This window comes from Globicephala melas, chromosome 15 (genome assembly GCF_963455315.2).
Source record: "Globicephala melas chromosome 15, mGloMel1.2, whole genome shotgun sequence".
In the NCBI taxonomy this organism is placed as follows: domain Eukaryota; kingdom Metazoa; phylum Chordata; class Mammalia; order Artiodactyla; family Delphinidae; genus Globicephala; species Globicephala melas.
The window spans coordinates 10,447,429-10,464,272 of NC_083328.1; the positions used below are offsets into that span (position 1 = coordinate 10,447,429).

The 16,844-nt window shown below is 48.6% G+C and overlaps 1 long non-coding RNA gene across 2 annotated transcripts in view; it reads left to right on the forward strand.

Annotated features, from left to right (window-relative positions):
- Positions 1-16,844, forward strand: part of LOC115861286 (uncharacterized) — a 591,507-nt gene that overhangs the window by 158,287 nt on the left and 416,376 nt on the right. The gene's annotated exons all lie outside the window — the stretch shown is intronic.

Here is a 16,844-nt window from a genome sequence, read left to right on the forward strand (position 1 = left end):
CTCCCAGTTTACAGATGGGGAAACTGAGGCCTAGCCAAGCACAGTTGGCTGTGAAAGGTGCCACATGACACCAAGCATAGAACCCAGGTTTCCAGATTCCTAGTCCAGAGTGGGTGCCTCTGCTCCATGTGCCCCTGCGCCCGAGCTGGAGGAGGAAAGTGGCCGGGACACAGACTGCGGGTGATGCGGGGCCCCGCGTGCTCCACTCTGTAGCCGAAAAGAGGAGGCAGCTCGGGATGCCACCCCTGGCTCCAGTTGTTACCACCCGGAGGCTATAGCACTGTGATTTTTCTCCTTCTTTCATAGCCCTCAGGGCAACTTGGTTGGTATTTAGCAGCTCTGGTTAAAAAAGAGAGAGAAAAAAAGACACGGGAGAAGATTGAAATCATTGGCGGCAATGCTATTTTGAGGACCTTATTTATAAATTTCAATAATCTCTGCCGTTCTTGTTCCCAGTGCTGAACACGCTGGGACAAACCCACCACGGTGACATAAAATTGCACCATTTATCAAACTCCCGCTGTGAGCCAGACGCGGGATCAAGTCCTTTATATTCCCAATCTCATTAAAACTTCACAGAAAGCCTACGAGGGAAATGTTATTGTTACCATTTTTTAGTTGGGAAAATGAAGGCCTAGAGTGATTAAATAACCAACCTGGGTCACACGGCTTGTAAATGGAAGGATAGAGATTTGAATACAGTCGGCCTGATGCCAAATTCTGGGTCCTTTTCATTGTGCCAAGGCGGGTAACCTCAGGGGTGCCATGAGCTCCCCAGTCCCGCTTTTGCCTGCCTCAATCTTGCTTGGCATCCAGGAGTGAAGACCAGACACCTGAAGAATGAATCAGCCTGGCCCTGAGCCAATGAGCCAGGTGTATAAGTCAGAATGATTTTAGTTACAAGTAACAGAAACCTGACTTAGAAGAAAAAAGAGAGTTACTGGCTGTGTCCCAGGGAAGATGTGTTCAAGGGAGAAGAATATGTTCTTCAGGTACATTTGGATCCAGGGTTTTAAACTATTAATCATTGGGAGTCTCTCTCTTTTCCATTTCCTGCTTCTTTTTCTCTGGACGAGTTTCATTCTCAGGCAGGCTCTCCCCATGTGCTGGCAAGGATGGCCTTCAACAGCTGTAGATCCACATTGTCCTTAAAGCTGGGGAATCCCAGTGAGAAGAAAGCACGCCCGCCAGCCACAACTCCAGCCAGAGTTCCAGGGATGACTCCCATTGGTTCAGCTCTGGTCATGTGACCCTTCACCAACCAATCACTGCAGTGAGGGGGATCCGGGAGTCTAATTATACAGACCTGAGACTTAAAACTACTTCTGAAGATGGGATCTGTCTTGTCTGTGGGTGTCTTTGAAAGTAGGATATATTCTGTTACCAGAGAAAGCGTTAAAAAAACCCCTACCACTACTGCCATCTGCTAGCTTGGTCTACACAGTGAACTGAAGGCACCTTCTCTGCTAACTGAGTGGCCTGGAATTAGGCTGCTGTATGTGTTATTCCAATTCTGCATGGTTTTTTGAATGTCAGCTCCCTGTTTAACCTCCTAACTACATTATATATCCTCTGGAAGCCAGCACCTGCCTCACCCGTGGAATCTGAGCTCACTGTACCCCTTAGAGCTGATCACATGGACTGCTGGCTTCTGGTGGGGCAGGGACATGTGTCTTAACCCTCTGGCTTCCTGGCTTCTCCTCAGGGTGCCCTTAGTGGCTCTTCCTTCCACCCTGTAGCCCTCCCAAGACCCCACTATCACCCGTGAGCCCACCTCCAGCCATACATTCTTAGGGAGAAGGTCGTTGAAGGAACTTGGCTTCACATTTTCAGGTACCTGAGTAATATCTGGTTGGTTGGACATATCTCCGTGTTGCTTAGAAGTAGAAAGTGGCTACTCTGATCTGGAAGATCCAGACTTTGGCAGTCCATTTCTTTCTCATTCATTTACTTATTTTCCCAGGTGGGGATTATCCATGGGCCCTACCAGCCTGCCAGATGGCATGTGCCCACTGGGGACAGGCTAGACTTCATCATGATCTTTTGGATCCTAGCTCCTGCGCTGCTCCACCCCTGGGACCAGCCTTTGTGATGAGGTTCCTGAACCTGGGGCCCACCCTCATGCCCCCTCCTCACACCCTAACATTCCTCTTTCTCTCCTTGATCAGTGTGGCCTCAGTCCCGTGCGCTCTGATGCCGAACTGCCCTGATGTAGGGCAGGGATTATTGGCACAAAGCAAAGGAGTGAAGACTTACCTAGGGAAGGACTGGTTAGCAAGCATACCCAACCCCCAAGTTGGTAGTCTCATTAGGAAGAAAGGAAGGGGGTGTAGACAAATGTCAGGTGAGTTAGGACAGGCTGCTTGGAGGAAAGCGTTGCTGGTGAACCTTAAAATTACATACATTATATGCACTGAAGCATCTTTACTATAAAGAAGAGCCAACAAATGTCATACAACACTTCCATGCCTCTCTCCACGTGGATGGATGGAATTGTTTGGGCGTCTTCCCCCAGGTGTGGTAAAATGCCTCTTCTGTGCCAGGCATGAAGGCATACCTGTATCATCCTACCGGTTTTAACTCTCATAAACTTGTCCAGAAGGTATGACCTGTCTTTAAGTGGCAGAGGATTTGAACTCAGGTTTGCCTGACTCCCAGGCCAAAGGCATCATCTGGATAAACACAGTGGTGGAGGAAACCCTTGAAGGCCCAGGGACAAGCTGGGCTGGGGATTCAGTAACAGAGCAGATAACAGATGGCAGAGACTGCTTAGGCAAACGGGCAGAGGCTGGGTGAGAAGGGACCCTTGCAGAGCTGACACTGTGGGTGACACGTAGCAGGATGCTCGGGCCTGGGGTCAGAGAGTTTTGTGTTGACATAATGGGCCGTAGAGAGCCTCAGAAGTTTCCTGAAAAGGGAGTGCGGGGTCAGAAATGGTATTTGAAAAAGATTGTTGGTGTAATTGGGTGCAAGGCAGTATTTCAAGGAAAGGAGGAATTAGGGAGACACGTTAAGAGGAATTCTGTGCGTCGCCTTGATTCTCAATGAATCTAGACTTTATTGCCTCCTGGAAAGTGGCTTCATCCTCAGCCCCTTTCTGGTCTCCAAGAGAGGCCTGGAGGCTCCAGTAGACAGCAAGCGTTTCCTTCTCCCTGTGACAAAGAGGCCGTGGTAGCTGGGTCACATGGAGAGGGGATTTTATTTCTCCTGGAGAACAGGAAATAGGCCTTACGGGCCTGGCTACCGCTTCTGCGCGAGTCTTTATGAGCTGTGAGAGTTAAGATCGTAAGGCTCCCATATTTTGCATTTTTAAAAAGCCAAGAAAGAAAATGTTTTCTCCATAAGAGAAACTTCAAAGATTCGAGAGAATAACACACTAAAAATTATTGAAAGGCGGCCATCGCACACATCTTGAATATTGCCGCAAAAGAATGTGCCGAAGCCAGGCAGGCCTTGCCACGGTTTAAGACCTCCTTTGTTTTTCTTCATCGCTTGCAATCAGATGCAGGACCCAAGCTGTTAGGCATTTAGCTGCGGCCATCTGTAGGGCAGGCTCGCCAACCGGATTCTTTTTCATCCAGAGGAGAAGGCTTACCGAGGCAGGAACTATTGAAAACATCTCTGCACTTTCAAAAAATAAAAATTTAAAACCTCCTCGCTGCCGTTGAGGGGAAAGGTGGCCTCTCGATCCTCCCTGTGGAGCATATGGGAGTTATTTAGGGCAATTACGCAGAGAGGCAGAGAGTGGTCGGCCCCAGAGCCTGGGCCTGCGTATATTGGTGGGATTGGGTTTGGCCGAGTTGTTTAAACTTGCTGAGTCTCAATTTGATCACCTATTAATTGAGATAATAATATTTGCCCAGACTGTTTCACAGGCCTGTTGAGAAGATCAAATGAGGTTGTGTTTAAATGTGTGTGTGTGTGTGTGTGTGTGTGTGTGTGCGCGCGCACACACCCCCCCATTCCTGCTTGAGAGAGAGGATTTCTGCTTTTCCTGTGTTTTTACTCCTTTTCCACGGGAGGGGAGAGGCTTGTCTCATGGGTCAGAACTTGGAATCCATTGGCTGAGGTTTATTGAGTCCCCAAGTTCTCGGCAAGCCCTTTCTGCTCCAGCCCTGACTGCCTGATGGAGCCAGCTGGCCTCAGCGGACCTCATCACTCAGCCGGTTGTGGGCAGCATTGGATGCAGGGTCTGCAGGTCACAGCACATCCCTGGACAAGCCTTACTGTGATGGTCCTGAGGTGGGAGGTGGGAGTTCCACTGTGCCCTATGTTTTGGTGGTGACTGGGCACTTCCCCGGCATGAGTCCAGCGGCTATTTTGGTTCCCAATGGCTAGGGATCTCTGGAAGGAGAGGAAGGGGTGAGTTTAAGGCCTGGAAAACCCTACATGGACAGAACACGTTACTCGGGGATTGTTATTGGGCCAACAGGGAAGAGTGACTTCTGGCAAAACTGTGAACGTTGCAAAGTACGTCACTGGGCCATGACCCCCTCTTTCTGCACTTGAGTTTTCTCACTTCCTCCACTGATTTCTGCAAAGACCTCAATGCATTGAAACCCTGCTTTCCAGAAAGACCCCAATGACAGTCATCCATACTTTAAAGAGAATTGAGGTTCGTGTGTCCTCTGTCCCCAGTGGATTTGCATTGGAGAATCAGTGCTCATTATGGAAGGAAAACTTCCATCATCTGTTAGAAAGATTTCATACAGAGGGGTCAGGGAAGGGGTTCTTTGATATTCTGCCCCCTAGATTTCCCTCTCTGCTTCCTAATTGGAAAACTGGCCCAGTCCACTGTCCCTAAGAACACAGGGGCTCGATCCTGACACTCCTGTTGGGACACACTCAAAGCCCTTCTAAAGACCTATCTCCACTCTTCATGTCAGGGAAGGGGCAACAGTCAACAACTCCAGTGTCTTTCTGAGTGAGCCTCTAGAGACTCATTTATGTGACCCACTGGCCTCCGAACATGAATATCATGGCAGCATAAATGCCCTTAAGTGGTTGAAAAGTAAAAGAAAGAAAAAAGGTATAATTAGCTTATTCATAATTGTTCCTTCAAGGAAAATGGAGCATTGACCTTGTGGAAAGAACCAGTTTAACCGAAAAATAACCCGCATTTGCTGAGGACTCACTCTGTGCCAGGCCCTGGGCTAAGTGCTTTGCATTGAAGTTTGCATTTAAGTCACTCTTTGAAGTGGGTACTATTATCATATTCATTCTTCAGATGAAGAGACTAAAGGTTGGAGAGATTAAGTAACTTGCCCAAGTTCACCTAGCTTATAGGAAGTCAGAGATGGGACACTGATTCAGGTCTGTCGGATCTGACACTAAAGTAAATGCTCTTGATCAGCCACCAATGGGTCTCTCCTCTAGCTTTGCTGATGTGCCAGTTGTTTTACCCACAGTTTGCCTGTGCGTAGGAGAAAATCAACTATAGTGCCTTAACCAAGCAACAGTTTATTTTCCCCACATAATCAGAAGCTCACAGGAGAGCAATTCAGGGCTGATTCAGGCCCTTCTATCTTTCTGTCCCATCATCCTTAGCATGTCTCCTCCACCCTCATGGTCACAGTGTGGCTGCTGCGCTTCGCTGCTTTGCACCTGCATTCCAGGCAGAAGGAAGTAGGAAGAGACAAAGGGATATTTCCTTGTTGGGCGTCATCTTTTTAACTTGGGGGAGCTGGTTTCCTTAGAAAATTTCTTTCTATAGCTCCTTGTCCAAAACTACGTCAGTGTCATCGCTAGCTGAAAAGGAGACTAAAGATGGAATATTTCAGCTTTCTCACCTCTAAAATAAAGGAAGGCAAGAAACACCGGCCTGGGAGTAGTTAGAAGGAGCCAATCTATAGTTTCTGCTCAGCTTACACCTTGAATGCTTTGCTCCAAAGGTTACTGGTGGGCATGGCTGGGGCAGAACCAATGTTTTCCTTAGAGTGAGAATTTCTTTACGTTAACACGCTGTGCCAAGTCAGCCCTTGCTTTCCTTTGTCCTTCCTGGGTAGCAGTGTGCGTGCCTCTACTTGCAGGCTCAGCCCTGCAGTTGTCCGAGTCAGCACCAGAGGGTGGGCTGTGGCATTGGTCTTGTGGGAACCCAGGGTTTCTCAAGTTTAGTCTTTCCTCACCTCTGCTCCATGTCAGCCCAATTAGAAACACTGACTTGAATTCCAGTTTCCCTGCTCCAAGCCCCAAGCCCCAGCTTGTTTGACTGTTGGGGTTTGGAAATCCTCCCTGAGGCTTGCTGGCTGTTATGGTTACCCCACCAAGGTGGGATCAACCCCTCCTCCTAAAAACTGTGGCTCAGATATCGAGGCTCATGATGCCACAGATGCACTAAGAGAATAGGAAAGGATTTATTATTCACATAATGAGGCTTTCTGGAGAGAGGAGGCTAGGGCCCCAGGCTGCTCTGACAATGGCATGAGAACACAGGGAGAGGATCTCCCTGGCTTGGGGTTTTATGGTGGTGTCTTAGTGAGCTTGGGCAGCCATAACAGAATACCATAGTCTGGGTGGCTTCAACAACAGAAATTTGTTCTCAAGGTTTTGGAGGCTGTGAAGTCCAAGATCAAGGTGCTGGCAGATTCAGTGTCTGGAGAGAACCTGCTTCCTGGTTCATAGATGGTGATCTTTTCACTGTGTCCTCACATGGCAGAAGGGGCAAGGGAGGTCTCTGGGATCCCTTTTATAAGGGCATTAATCTAATTCCTGAGGACTCCACCCTCATGACCTAATCACCTCCCTAAGGCCCCATCTCCCAATACCATCACTTTGGGGGGTGGGGCTTTAGCATGTGAATTTTGGGGGGACAAAACAATTCAGTCCATAGTAGGTGGCCGGGGGTGGGGCCAAAGTGAGTGTTCCCGTGCACATGTGGTTTGATCTTCCTACCTATGCCTTGGCTTTCCCATCATCTTGCCTAGCTGTGGGGCAGGTGGGGAAGGAGAGTGGTGGGATTTGGAAGCTGGCAGTAGTCAAACGTCCAAAATGGAGTCAGATTCTTTATTACATTGACTCCCTTGGGCTTCCCTCATGTACATGGTCCTTGGGCTGTGACCTGATGCCCAGGACAGGGAAGATGCTTCCTCCTGACTTTGGGTATCACTTGCTGCCTGACCTTCCTCAGCAGCACCCTGCCCCCTGAATGCATTCCCTTGACTCTCCACGTGCTCCTGATCCACATTCTATTTACTTATTTGTTAAAAAAAATTTTTTGGCTGTACCACGCAGCTTGTGGGATCTTAGTTCCCGGACCAGGGATTGAACCCAGGCCCCAGCAGTGAGAGCGCCGACTCCTAACCACTGGACTGCCAGGGAACTCCCATGAGCCACATTTTAGTTCACCACAGTCCAGACTTCATCTACTAGACCCTGGTTAACCCTCCCAGGGCCATTTGGTCTGCAGCTGGTTGGTTTGGTTCTTCTCTTTTTCTGCCAGCTGAGTTGCTAAGACCCAGGCATCACGCAGACCCATGTGGTCGCAGCTTTGGGGGTGAGTACTTATGTGGTGTACTAAAATCATGCCGTGAAGTCTGCAAAATTTGTGATTTTCAGCCCTGGCCTCTCCACTAGACCTACAACTATTTGCATCCAGTGAGGAATGAAAATCCTTCCTCCTCTTCCTCTTCATCAAAGATTTCTTAGGCATCTCCTGGTGGCCCTAATCCATAGCATAGCACTTGGACACTCAAGGATAGAGGTGTGGCCTCCTTCCTGTAGGGACTTGCAGTCAGATTAGGAGGCAAGATTTACGCATTGAAAGAAAGAAAAACAAAGAAATAGGTGCAAATAATGGGATAGACGAGGCAATGATTTCAAGAGCTCGTTGAGGGTTGGTGCAATCAGGGAGGCTTCCTGGGGGAGATGGGCACTTGAGCCAAGCCGTGGGAGGGTGCCTGTGATAAGCATAGGTATGGGAGCAGCCATCCGCTGCCCCTCTTCCAACCTAGGTTCTCCTGTCAGTGATCATTGAGGGGAATTTGATAGTGTGAGCCTGTGATATTCAGAATTCTCTAGGATGATGCTTCTTATGGGGGAGCTTATTAGAACCACTAAGAAGGGTGAGGTTTGGGGTCCCAGAGGTCTCTAAAGCAAGAGTGAGCCCAGTGAAGAAAAGAACCAAGGTCCCTGATCCTCAGTCTGTGAGCTCTTCCCTGATGCTCTCCAAATGTCTTCCTTACGAGAAGGAGGAGAATGATCCTCCCTATTACATCCTTATTCCAAAATCCATAATGAACAAGCAAATGTTTTATAATCTAGCATAAATCTTGGTGATTACTCTTTTTTTAAAAAAAAAATATTTATTTATTTATTTAGGTTGTGCCAGGTCTTAGTTGCAGCTCGCTGCCTCCTTAGTTGTGGCATGAGAACTCTTAGTTGCGACATGCATGTGGGATCTAGTTCCCTGACCAGGGATCGAATCCAGGTGCCCTGCACCGGGAGTTTGGAGTCTTAACCGCTGCACCACCAGAGAAGTCCCAGTGATTACTCTTATTTTCACATGGACGAGTTTTAGGCAAGTCATTCTACATCTTTGGGGCTCAGTTTGCCCAGTGGCCTAATGTGTAAACGCCTACACCAATATTATAACTCATCATTATGTATCATTGTAAATTTACATGGCATTTCTCCACATACAAACTTATTTACTTCATTCATCACAACTCTATGTGTGCTACTTTCTATATTTTATGGACAATGTAGAAAAGTGGGATTCGGAGAAATTCAGCGTTTTTTCTAATACTCTCTATGTGAGCATATGTAAGTAAAAGAGTCAGGACTTGAACACAGATCTTTTGGATAACTTTTATGGCCTTGCTGCTTCTCAAGATACAAAACAATCCAACCATGCAAGCCAAGCCCATGGAAAATCAAAAGCAAACCAAAACTCTCTGTGATGTCGGTTGGGACAACATACCTGAAGATTCCTTGAGGATGTCCAAGTGCTCTGTGAAGGGGGGACCATGGCTATTACTGTTCTTCGTTGTGCACTAGCCCAGCGCAGGCAGAGGTGCTCTGCTGAGGAGGGCATGCACCAGGTTCCAGGAAGAGCATCTCATTTTCAATTAAACTCCATAGCGGATGCACAACTTAGTTCCCAGCTTCCTAGGATGCAATATCTCCATATGCTGGATGCCGAGGTCTTCCGCCAGCCTGAGCGGTTTGGTACTGTCTTTGGACGTCGATGTGTTTTTGGATAAACACACATCCACACATAAACACACACACACACACACACACGCGCGCACACACACACACACACACACACACACACACACACACGGCCCTTTCTCTTCCTGTTGTTACCATATTGGCCTTCAAGTCCTTCATGGTTGCATTACAGGGTGAGCTGGAACTCTTGATAGAGGAGTTCTGTACAGTGATGACAAGAATTGATTTCCAATTTCCTGTAGAATGATTCTATCATTGCTAGTGACTCAGGCAATTTAGCTCATTTTCCAGGCCTGCCTGGGGGTTGTAGATCACACTGACAGCTTCTCAGTCATGCAGGAGGGGGATTTTGACAAGATGAGAGAGGAGACATTTTCAGAGAGTTTTGTGTTGGGAGTGGCCAGAAGCGAATGGCTGCCCCAGGGCTTCGGGCCCGGCGGTGTCCCGTTGAGAGTAGCCATGTCTTGGCCGTGATGGGGAAGCTGGCTTGTGGTTGGGTTTCTGGGGGGCTGCCCAGGACACCCCTTTTCCCTTCTCCCCATACGATGTTCAGTCCTGCTCGGCATGAGAACATCCAAAGCCCCAGCAAAAGATAGAAGGGATTGATTTCCAGTAGTTTCCTCCATACCAAATACTCTTAGATGGCATGTGTCCTTTAAAAGATTGAACACACAGACTGGTTTTTCTTTCTCAGTGGACTCTGTGACAGCAAGTATGAGTCTTTGCATTTACTCATGAATTCGTTTTCATCTGCCAAGCTTGCATTGATTGTGCACTGGGTGCTGGATGAATTTGCTCGCCCTGGAAGGCATGTTGAAAGGACTGACAATGTTCCACCTCCCAGAGTCATCCAAACAAAGCAGAACATGGCCGTGTTAGGACCAGGAGGCCTCCTGCGGGCTGTGACTCTGCACTAAAGCCTGATTCATTTAATCCTTATGACAACTCCATGACTATCTCTAGTTTGCAGATGTGGAAACAAAGGCACAGCAGATAAGTAACTTGCCCAAGGTCACACGAGGAGAGGGGCAGAGCAGAGATTAGAACTCAGGCCGTTTGGAAAGAGTCTGTGCTTCTAAGCCTTGCACTATATCCCTCAAGGGTGGTGGATGAATATAGATGATTTTCCATCCAGTGGACTGAGTGGAGCCCCTAGAAGTTGATTAGCAATCACCCTGCTTTTATTAGGATTTTGTCAAAGTCTGACAGCACAAGAAATCGCTGGAGGCCCAGGAACTGAGCACATCCATGCATATGTGCAGGTGTGAGTGTGCACGTACACATATACATGCACACAGACATATACACGTACACACATGTGCACACACACACACACACACACGACAAGAGGACATAACTCAAGAAGCCACAGAAGCAACGGTTCGTGACACAGCTCTGCAGAACAGACACACTGATTTCTCCCTAGTCATTCAGCCAAAAAATTAGTTTTTAGAAATCATTGCCGAGCTACTTCCCAAACCAACGCTAAGCTTGAGTCCTGTAACAGGAAGCTGATGACCAAGTGTGTTCTGAGGACTGTTATCCCCATTTTACAGCCGGAGAGACTGAGGCTCAGGAAGATCTCTCCAGATCACAGAGCTAGCGAGGGACAGGGACAGGGTTCCAACACATACCTCCTGAGTCCCGGTCCACTTCTTTCCAGAATAATACAGACACCGCTTCCCACGCATGCTCTGTCGATGAGTATTTTATTTTGACACATCGGCTCTCTAAAATTGATCCGCCAGATTTCCTGTGAGTGTCAAGAGCAGACCCAATTGCCCGATTCCTGTTCTGAGAACCTGGCCTGTGGTTTGGACAAGGTTCCAGTGAAGGCTCTGGCTTTGACCCTCATTTCTCATCCTATCAAGAGCTCCATGTGGGCTCTGTGCTCTCCACCCCATAGCTTCTCTGTGGAGTCTGTTTGCTCTGATTGGCTCTTTTCCCCACCCCTTCCAGAATTCGTGTCTTAGGCTGCCAGTCATGTTGGCTCTCATTAATAGCTTCCGGGGATGGAAAGAGACAATATAATCACTCCCTACACACCTGTCAGGTAGATGCTGCATTAGGCAGTATGTTTGAAGTTGTTTTTGGTTCTGATCAAAGTGAATGAAACAGATGTACCTCGTAGGTCTTATCAAAATGGCAGAGAAAATTACTCATCAGACATCTGACTTGTCTCACAAATTCTTTGTATGCAGCCAGTGCTGCCTTTTCCCCCTTAAATAAACAAGTGTTTAGTTTCCTGATCAATAGTTAAGGTTGGGCTGGCTGGAGTAGAATCCGTTTAATCCCAGACACATAAAGGCAATGTCCTATTGTGATGCTCTCCTAATATAGAGTTTAGAAGTAATTGCTCCCTTGGACAGAGAGAAACATTATCTGTTTCTCATTCATTTACTTATATATTCATTTATTCAATAAATATTGACTGGGCACCTATCTTGTCATGTGGCAGGTCCAGTTTTAGGTGCCAGGAATGTTCTAGTGGTGAATCTGACATGGTCCCTGCTTCCAGGAAGCCCACAGCCCGGGGTGGGGGGAGAAATAAATGTATAAAGAATGACAGTACAACTATGATAGATGCTAGATTACTTATTCAAGTAATTTTTATGGATACATGTAGGGGAGACGCTTCTAAAATGGCTCTAATGATGGTTACTTCCTGACATCCAGGCTCATGTATAATCCCCTCCCTCGGGTGTGGGTTGGACCTGGAGACTCACTTCTAATCAAGAGGCTCTGGAAAAACGATGGGATGTCACATTTAAGATTAGGTTACTGTGATGGGTTGAATCGTGTCCTCCCCCCAAAAGATTATATCTTAACCCCCAGTACTGCTGAATATGATTGCATTTGGAAACAGGGTCTTTGCACGTGCAGTCAAGTTAAGATGAGGTCAGTCAAGTGAGCTCTAGTCCAGTGTGACTGGAGTCCTTATAAAAAGGGGAAATATGGACACAGAGACAGACACACACACAGGGAGAATGCCAAGGGGAAGGCAAAGAGAAGGATGATGTATCCCTGAGCTGAGGGATACCAAAAATCACCAGCAAACCACCAGAAGCTGGGGGACAGGCATGGAACAGAGTCTCCCCCATTGCTCTCAGAAGACACCATCCCTGCCAACACCTTGAACTTGGCCTTCCAGCCTCCAGAACTGTGAGACAGTCCATTTCTGTTGTCTCCCCCAAGTCTGTGGTATTTGTTTTGGCAGCCCAAGCAGTCTAATCTAGTTACAAAAAGACTGTGATTTCTGCCTCACTCTCACCCTCTCTGGTCCTTCTCACTTGCTCCAGTGAAGCCAGCTGCCATGTTGTGACTTGTGCCACGGTGGGGCTCATGTGACAAGGACCTGCAGGTGGCCTCTGGGCTAATAGCCAGGGAGAAACTGAGGCCCTCCACCCAACAGCCTTTAAGGAACAGAATTCTGCCAGTAACCATGGGAGTGAGCTTGGAAGCAAATTCCTTCCAGCTGGCAGCTTGGCTACAGTCTTCTGAGGGACCCAGAGCCAGAGGAACCAGCCTGGATTCTTAGCTCACAGAAACTGAGATGATAAATGTTGTTTTAAGCTAATACGCTGTGGGGCATTTTGTTATGCAGCCATAGCTAGCTGATACCATCTGTAGAGTAGACTGGACACTGTCCTAAGCCCCAGGTCCTGGCCTTGAGAAGAGGCAGTTTGATTAAGGAAGCTTGGGCTCTGACTTCTGGCTGTCCTGGGTTCGAATCCCAGCAATGTCCTTCACTTGCTGTGCTGTCTCTGCAATTCACCTTACTTTGGTTTCTTCCTCTATAATAAAAGGAACAGTAATGGGGGTCCTGTGTGGATTAAGTTAACTTTTGTAAAGACTTTAAAGAGTTCATTTCACATTCAATGAATATTTACTGGATGTCTATGGTAGGGCACTTAGGGGATGCTGGGCTGAGAGGTGACTTGCCTGAAGTGGGTCCCTGCCCTCATGTTATTTACCTTATAGTGAAAGAGCTGGAAGATGGACAAGTAAACACAGGTATTTCTTACAACTTCAGGGAGTGCTATTTCCCGTGCAGAAAGAGGAAGTGATTTCATTTTACATAGTTCTTTTGGGACAAGAGGTTGGAGAACGCCTCTCTGAGATGCTATTTGCCAGAGATGGGGATGAACTGGTCAAGAGGAGGTCGTGGGGTAGAATGTGCCGAGCGCAGGCCAGCTGAGCAATGGTGGGCGTGGTCCAGGTTGCGTGGATTTGGGCTGCATCGCGAGGGTAGGACCAAATGGCTTGCTGAGACTGGGCTGTAGGGCCGGGGAGGAACCAAACAGGACTTTTAGGTTTGAGGCTTGAGCAACTGGGTGGATGCCATTCACTGAAGTGGGAAGCATGGGGGCTTAGCATGTTTGGGGAGGGGACTCAGGAGTTTCGAGTTGGAGTATGGGAGTGGGTGGGAAAAATGCTCTGGAGAGGGGAAAGGAGGGATGAAGACACAGGGGCACGACAAACAGTGTGGGTTTAGGAAGCTGGCAGCCCTCTGGTCGCTCAGGGCTCAGTACCGCAGATTCTAAGGGCTGCCGGGGGATGTGGCCGCGAGGCAGTGATGAGGCTGCGATAGCTGGTATTTACCCTGCTGTCCCTAGGAGGATGGGAAGTGTATGTGTGTGGGAGTCATGGGGGGGGGGTGTTTATGATTTGAAAAAATATTACCAGGATGCTTGTTAAAATCCAGACTCCTGGGCCTCAGCTGCAGAGAGTTTAGTTCAGTAGATCGAGTGGGTGGCCTGGGATCTGCATGGTTAACAAGCATCCCCGCCGATTCAGGTGTGGCGGTTCTCAGACCACACTTTGAGAAGCAGCGGTGTGGAGGGAGGGTGGATAAGACGGTGGAAAGCCGGAGACAGGGAGCCTGCGGTGGGGATGAGCTTTACCAAGGAGGCAGCTCACCTCTTTCCGGGAGACGGGAGGTGAGGGCAGCTGCTGGTTTAGACAAATCCACAGGGACAGGTCATGGGGACGAGGGGGAGCTGGGGAGGCAAGGGCAGAAGGGAGGGATTTTCCATGTGGAATGGACTGTGTTTTCCCTGGAAATGGCGTTGAGTGGGATCAGGTGAGAGTGCAGATAGGGTAGGTGGGTTTGGGGGTGGGGGTGGGGGTGGTGACGGAGGCTTCTTTCAGATTGAAGTTCACCAAATCCCATTGGTTTGCCATGTCCATCATAAGCCAGGCCTTCCCTAGCCCTGCGGACGCCACTGGAAGTCAGAGTCCAGCTGTGAAGCTGTGGGTACCGGCGCTGGGGGACAAGCAGGGGGGAACGAGGCTGGAAGGTGAATCCCCGGTGTTCCCTCTTGCCCAAGTGGCCGTCCCACTTTCTATATGGAGTGACGGGTGGGGCTGCGATGGATGTAGGGATGTTGCAGAGAGGACAGGAGGCTGAGCAGCTACCAAGGGGAAAGGGAGCTGATCAAGAGCCAGCAGGGGGTGCAGCCCTGAGGGCCCCAGTCCGTGGAGCTGGGAGGGTTTCTCCAGCTGTGCTCCCAGCCTCGAGTAGAGCAGGGAAGCCGGACTGCGTGGCCCTGGGGTGGAGATGCAGAGCTCTTGCTGCAGCAGGAGAAAAACTGGGTAGAGCTGGGACCTGTCAGAAGGACTTACTTAGAGAAGTAGATTTCAACTCCACACAAGAGCAGCCACTGCGGGATTCCCCCAGGACCCATCCCGCCTGCCCTTGATTTTAAAACTCTGCACCCTTCGGGCACAAGTTCAAATTCTGTCTCCTGTGAAGCCACCCCTGCTTCTTCCCGCTGGAGCTGCACTTCCCTCTTCGGCAGCAGGGTGCGGCTGCCACCTCCTCCGTGCTCACGGGGTACTTGCTCCAGGCCTGCCTCTCCTTCTAGGGCTGGGGTCCTGGGGGCCCGTGATGCCGCCTCCTACCTCCGTCTGCCTATAAATCTCAGACTGTGTCTATGTCACTGCCTTCCTATAAGTAAATGTTTTCTGAATGGCCTTGAACTCTTAGAGGTAGTGGAAAGGTTGAAAAGTTAACAAGTCACAAGGAGTAGCCCGGAGAGTAAGGCAGTTTTTCTCATTTGCAATAGAGTCACCACCTCCTTGTTAAAAATGTACATTGGGGACCCTTCAGACCCACTGAATCAGAATCTCTGGGGTGGTGAGTAACAGAAATCTGAATATGAATGAGCTGATTCAGATGCGTTGTTTAACCCTGGGATTTGAGCCCGAGGTCAAGGTGTAATTGATGAGGAAAAAGGGAAGCATTGCTGCTCTCCTGCCTAGTGCCCTTAGGCACCCTCTGTCCTAGGTGTCGCTCACCATTTAGGTTGCTTTACTTTGAGAGCTGCAGGCTCCGAGGTCGCCCCTCCTGCCCCTGTCAGAAACACCCAGTCCCTCAGTGCTTGAGAGCCCCTGGCTTTTCACGAGATGGAAAGGACCCTGGAGATCTGAGGAATTCTTCCTCTTTGGTGGGGATGTCAGAAAACTCAAGGGTTAGCCTTCCCAGACTGTGCCAGGTGAATCTTTAATTGGCGACTTCCTAAAAAATGGTAGAGGTTGGAGGGTGTAATGAAGTAGAATATTTGGCGCCAGGGTCAAGGATTTTGGGAGACTCGGGGGGTCTTCTCTACTGACATTTGGGTACCTCCTACCTACCTACCCAAATCTGGGAGGGCAACCAACCAAAATCAATCAATCATCAATCAATCAAAATGAATCACATGCCTTAGAAGCCTGCGAATGGATTCATCATCTTATTTAATTGATCAGATACATTTATAATTACAGATCAATAAAAAATTATGTATTGCACGATGCAGTTTTAAATAGCTACCAAAATTACAAAAAGCATCACCGGTTGTTCAGAGGGGGTAGATCTGCTGTGTGCCTCTACATTTTATCACAACACGTGTGGTCTGTGCTCTGAGGCAACCAGAATCTGAGTCTGGAATGTCTGTTTCAGAATAGCTTTTTTTCTGAAATCCATCTAAACAGGAAGAAGGCAGTAGGCTGCAAAGTATCTTCTTAATTTAATCATTTGTTTATTCATTCATTCACTGATCTAATGATTCTACTGAGAACTAGGGATAGAGCAATGAAACAGACAGACCCTTGTAGTCTTTCCCTTCTTGGAGGTGGCTCCTGTGGGGCTCCCAGGACTGTAGGCTGCACAGAAGGTGTGTAGCACCTGCCCTTCTCCATGTGTCTCACCAGCTCCGTGCTGTCCCCTCTTTCCCCACAGGAACCTGCACCGGTGCACACGGTGAGATGCCTCGCCACCAGTGTGCATTCGTTTCCCATCACTGTATAGCCCTGCTTTGTCCCACTTGCTGCCCTGCCCTTTGTTGTCAGGCCTCTGCCAGGGAGTTGCAGTGATGGGCAGTGGGCACTGTGGTTGAACCCTGCTTACTAACTGCTCTGTGCTGGGCAAGGGATTTACACATTTTGAGCCTAATTGACAGAATGGGTGTAACACCATCCACCTTGCAGGATTACTGTGAGTGTTTAAACAAAATAAAGTGTGTAAAGCAGAATAGTGATTGTGGCTTACCTGCCCATTGTCCCAATCTCTTCTGCTTTCTTAGTAACAGAGCCCTATATTTTTAAAGGTAGTTCTTGCTTGGCTAAAAACTCTTTTTCTCAATCTCCTTTGCAATGGGATGACCAATGAGATTGAAGCAGAAGCCATCGGG